This window comes from Rhamphochromis sp. 'chilingali', assembly GCF_963969265.1.
Source record: "Rhamphochromis sp. 'chilingali' genome assembly, chromosome: 4".
Classification (NCBI taxonomy): domain Eukaryota; kingdom Metazoa; phylum Chordata; class Actinopteri; order Cichliformes; family Cichlidae; genus Rhamphochromis; species Rhamphochromis sp. 'chilingali'.
In genome coordinates this window covers 21,528,556-21,534,312 of record NC_137948.1, presented here as the reverse complement: position 1 = coordinate 21,534,312, position 5,757 = coordinate 21,528,556, and the positions used below count along the sequence as shown (strand labels likewise).

The following is a 5,757-nucleotide window of genomic DNA, read 5'->3' as shown; positions in this document are numbered from 1 at the left end:
AGCTGCTGTGCCGGCCAGGATTTAAAATGTCTTCGGGTGGAGAAACAAACTCTTTAGAACTGAGTTGTATGTGAACGGAGGGCCGAGAGCATGTTGGTGAAGGAAATAAAAAGCAAGATACAGGAAATCTTGACTAACTGCATTTTATTTATATATATATATATATATATATATATATATATATATATATATATATATATATATATATATATATATATATATATATATATATATATATATATATATATATATATATATATATATATATATATATATATATATATCTCCATCTTCATCCATTTTATCCGGGACCAGGTCGCGGGGGCAGCAGCCTAAGCAAAGAGGCCCAGACCTCCCTCTCCCCAGCCACCTCCTCCAGCTTATCCGGGGGAACACCAAGGCGTTCCCAGGCCAGCCGAGAGATATAATCTCTCCAGCGTGTCCTGGGTCTGCCCCGGGGTCTCCTCCCGGTGGGACATGCCTGGAACACCTCACCCAGGAGGCGCCCAGGGGGCATCCTTGTCAGATACCCGAACCACCTCAGCTGGCTCCTTTCAATGTGGAGCAGCAGCTGCTCTACTCTGAGCCCCTCCTGGATGGCCGAACTTCTCACCCTATCTCTCAGGGAGAGGCCAGCCACCCTTCGGAGGAAGCTCATTTCCGCCGCTTGTATCCACGATCTCGTTCTTTCGGTCACTACCCACAGCTCGTGGCCATAGGTGAGGGTAGGGACGTAGATCGACCGGTACATTGAGAGCTTCGCTTTTACACTCAGCTCCCTCTTCACCACGACGGACCGGTGCAGCGTCCGCATCACTGCAGCCGCCGCACCAATCCGTCTGTTGATCTCCGGCTCCCTTCTCCCATCACTCGCAAACAAGACCCGAGATACTTGAACTCCTCCACTTGGGGCAGGAACTCATCCCCGACCCGGAGTGGGCACTCCACCCTTTTCCGGCTGAGAACCATGGCCTCAGATTTGGAGGTGCTGATCCTCATTCCCGCTGCTTCACACTCGGCTGCGAACCGTTCCAGTGCTGGAGGCCCTCACCCGATGAAGCCAACAGAACCACATCATCCGCGAAAAGCAGAGATGAGATTTTGAGGCCACCAAAGTGAAAGCCCTCCGCCACTTGGCTGCGCCTAGAAATCCTGTCCATAAAAATTATGAACACAACCGGAGACAAAGGGCAGCCCTGGCGGAGCCCATCACCCACCAGGAACGAGTCCGACTTATTGCCGGCAATGCAAACCAAGCTCTTGCAACGGTTGTATAGGGATCGAATGGCCCGTAGCAATGGGCCAGACACCCCATATTCCCGCAACACCTCCCACAGGACACCCCGAGGGACACGGTCGAATGCCTTCTCCAAGTCCACAAAACACATGTAGACTGGTTGGGCAAACTCCCATGCACCCTCAAGTATCCTCGAGAGGATAAAGAGCTGGTCCAGTGTTCCGCGACCAGGACGAAAACCGCATTGTTCCTCCTGTATCCGAGGTTCGACTAACGGACAAACTCTCCTTTCCAGCACCCTGGCATAGACTTTCCCAGGGAGGCTGAGGAGTGTGATTCCCCTGTAGTTGGAACACACCCTCCGGTCCCCCTTCTTAAAGATGGGGACCACCACCCCGGTCTGCCAGTCCAGGGGTACTGCCCCTGATTTCCACGCAACATTGTAGAGGCGTGTCTACCAGGACAGCCCTACAACGTCCAGAGTCTTCAGGAACTCAGGGCGGACCTCATCCACACCAGGGGCTCTGCCACCAAGGAGTTGTTTAACTGCCTCAGTGACCTCGCCTCCGGAAACTGGCGGGTCATTCCCCTCATCCCCAGACTCTGCTTCCTCCTCGGAAGACGTGTCAGTGGGATTAAGGAGGTCCTCGAAGTATTCCTTCCACCGCCTATATATGTATAATAAAATGATCTTCAAACTAATTTTAGAAGTTAAAAATGTCACACGTTATTCCAAAATAACTTCCACAAGAAGGAGGCCCTTCTATTCTACAGTCTACCTCACTTAATGGTGAGGTAGAGATTTCACTTTTAAAGACCATCAATTATTATCCAGAGTGTTTGAGTCATACTAATTTTTTGCCTTGGTTCAGTTTTTAGTAGCTATTAAATTTCATTTTACCTTGCTGCTTGGTTTAGGAATTGTAGCCAAGTACAGGATAGGGTAGGGGAAATTAAAGTAAGATGGAGAGAATGGGCCAATAGCTAGATTCGCAGGAGGGATAAAGGGAGTTGCGTGGAGAAGAATGACTGGAGCCACAGGTAAAGTTGCTATGAATTGTATTAAACTATTTAGCAACAATTTAACAGCATTTTATGAACAGGAATGAAAACATAAAATAAAATACAGTGACAGCAATAATAATAACAGTCAGAATCCTATCTGAGCTCAGATATGTCAGTCTTGCCGGCTTAATAGTCAGTGTTCAGTCAAGTCAAATCCAACAGGTCAAAAGTTTGTGATTGGTGCGATTTCGTCCTACCGCACTGTTGCAATTGTTCGTGAGAGAAGAGCAACCTGCCCTTCTGGGCCAACTCAGAATGGCTGTGGTTCGGTTCGGTTCAAAGGGAAAGGCTCGCCATCTTCCTCGTCAGGAAGAGATCCAGGTCTCACGATCCCATAAAAAAACCTAGCCTGTAAACAACAGGACTATTACTAATTCAGTTCACACTCTAATGATATACATGGCCATATGTAAATAATGTAAGTGCTATAACAAAACAAGCACAAAACATTAATTCTAATTTCTAACTATAGTCTATACAGTGCATCTTAATCATGAATGCAATCTTTAAATCACAATCAGCTTATTCTATCGTCAAGGTGCACATTTCTATCAGAAATCAGAAATAAACCATAAACTATGGTAGATTATTTTTTTACAGTATTGCCCTTTAACTGAATTACAGGAGCATTGCTTTACACTGCATAGCAATGAAGCAATATATTATTTACACTCAATGTACAGAATAAAATTACCAAAAGAATATACAAAAACCCACAGGCTGTAGTTTTACAGTATGTGGTAACGTATCAGCACAGTAAGAATACACACTGACATCTATCCAGTGCCGCTCGAGCATCAAATGTAACAAAATAAAGTAGATTCATGACCTTTAAGATCAACATTAACTTATTCCATCATCTAATTTTAGTGCGTTTAATATTCAACAAGTAATACTAGAACATCATCAGCACACAAGCTGAGTGCTCAAAATGGCTGAACTCAGTGAGAAACCCCGTGTGTTCTCCCACAGTGAAAACGTGGTCAGCTACAGCTATGAGCATTAGGCTAGTTAGCTTTTCAATTAGCCTGATTCGCCCAGTCCCAGTTTAACTCACCAGCACACTTCTAATGTTCAACTCTCAGAGAGGATCTTGTTCAACTCTCAGAGAGGATCTTGTTCAACTCTCAGAGAGGATCTTGTTCAACTCTCAGAGAGGATCTTGTTCAACTCTCAGAGAGGATCTTGTTCAACTCTCAGAGAGGATCTTGTTCAACTCTCAGAGAGGATCTTGTCCACTTCATCCGCTCCCGCGCAGATCTACAACATTGAAATCGGGCCATTATATTCCCTGTTAACTTCTTGTTAGCTTTTTAGCTTCAAGGTTAGCTTAACAGCTTCTGACTCACCGCGATGGTTTCAAGGTCCGAAATGTTCACAATAAATCAGGTCCGTTTCTCCAAGGTCCATGCAGATCTCCGGTATGGATATTTGCTCAATTTATCAAGTTAATAGTTATTTTCCAGCGAAAAGCTTGGCGGTGAAAATCAGTGATGGTCTCGTGCACCTCCGTCTCTCTCTGTGTCTGAGCACGTGACGGTACAGAGCAGGGGAAGGCGGGGCTTGTTCCTTCCTAACCAGTAGGGGTGTTAAATATACTCTTTGGGTTTTATTCTTATATTTATAGTATTTATCTTTTATTATTGATTTATTTTTGATCAACTCAGTGATTAACAGAGTAATGATAAATCCCAATTAACAATAACATGTTGTAGTGCATTACTGAGTCGTGTAAACTCACTGGGTTACAGAATCAAAATAATTAGTAGTGAGGTTGAAACGTTCACCTGAGATGTTGCATGCACTTATTAAAGTAGCCAGAGGCTTCACACACCTATTCTGGGTTGTTTCCTGTTTATCACTGATGATGTCTACTAGCCACAGAAATGCAAGTAAATAAAGCTGATATCAGAGATTTAACAGCCATAACATTCAAATCGAGTGATTCTGGATACAGGGTACTCATGTTTCACAAACATTTATATTCCCTTCATTTTGCTCATACAGTGTGTAAAAATCACAGACATTTTCTTTCATAGGAAAATGTTACTGTGAAAAACAATGCCTGTGATTAATCCAGAGTAGCAGAGGCATTGTTTCTGGGCTGTGTTTTGGCTGTTTAATGTTTTGGATGGATGATTTCAGTGCTTTGAGGAGAGCAAACAAAATGAAAAAAAACTTCATCTGCAATGGTGTAGAACAGGATTTTAAGAAAACCCCACAAATCCTAAAATTATTCAGTTATTTAGACATGATTCAATAAAGGTTTTCTTATATAGTAACCTACATTTCATTTAAATGGTTCTTTAGAGCCCTTTTGTATAGAGAGATAGATATAGAACAGCAAGAAGCTTTAATACACAGTGTTGATAACAGTATGGATGATTTCCTGAAGTATTCTTTATGCCATCAATAACTGAATAATGTTGAGGAAGAATGAGCTCCGCTGCTTGTGTGGTGATGAATGGAGCTGATGTGACAGGTATCCATGATGGAGAGCAGTTTTTCAGTGACCTCTTGTCCTCACTTACTCAAACACCTCCAGAATCTGGCCAGTGATGACTCCTGGCTTGTGAATTAGTTTGTTGATCCTGCACAGCTCTCTCCCACTGATGCTGCCCCCCAGCAGACAACAGTAAAATCGCCTCCACAGTCAGGTGGAAGATCTCAAGCATCTTTCTGCACACACTGAAGGACCTGAGCTTCCTCGGAAAGTAGGGTGTGTTGCTCATCCCCTTCTTGTACACATCATCACGGTTGCTCCACCAGTTCAGTATGTCATTCAAATGAACACTGATTTAACCTCCTCACCTCCTCACCTGTAGTTTTTTCCCCTCCGGGAATCAACCGCCATCTCTGAATGTCTGACATTCAGGAGCAGGTGATTTCTGCCTGACAAAATTCTTCACCGGCTCCCTGTGCTCCAACTGGTGCCCACCCCTAACACACCCAACCACTGCGATGTCATCAGTGTACCTCTGCAGGTGACATGAATCACTGATATACTCGATATCTGAGGTGTACAAAGTAAACAGGAATGGAAACAGGACTGGCCCCTGTGGTGCTTTGGTATTACTAACCACCACATCAGACATAATGTCTCCCCCAGCCACACAACTAAATAGCCTAAATACACTACCTACAAAAGCCAACCAATATAGCTCTCCTATAACCTTGTTCCTCTATATACCGTCCAGCTTAAAAAATAAAAAATAAAAAGAACAAACCCCCCTGGTGTTCCAGACACCACTCAGATAATTGAAAACTTTTTTTTGCAATTGTTTTGCTAAACTAACTCAGCAAAAGTGCCTCACAAATCTGTGGTTCATTGTTCATCCATGACCTGAACATGCTGCAAGAGCCCTCCTGGTGGACTACAGTGCACAGACACATGAAGAGCGTCTGAGAGTTTTGGAGGTCAGCTATGAGCACTCTAATAACTGACGCTGTGGGTG

The 5,757-nt window shown here is 43.9% G+C and overlaps 1 long non-coding RNA gene across 1 annotated transcript; it reads right to left on the bottom strand.

The window, feature by feature from the left end:
* Positions 1-368: 368 nt before the first annotated feature.
* LOC308395522 lies at positions 369-4,045 on the bottom strand. The gene is made up of 3 exons (XR_013971400.1): positions 3,652-4,045; positions 3,360-3,562; positions 369-2,651 (listed from the first exon to the last, which is right to left on the bottom strand). It is a non-coding gene; the product is annotated as an uncharacterized lncRNA (long non-coding RNA).
* Between the last annotated feature and the right edge of the window lie 1,712 nt (positions 4,046-5,757).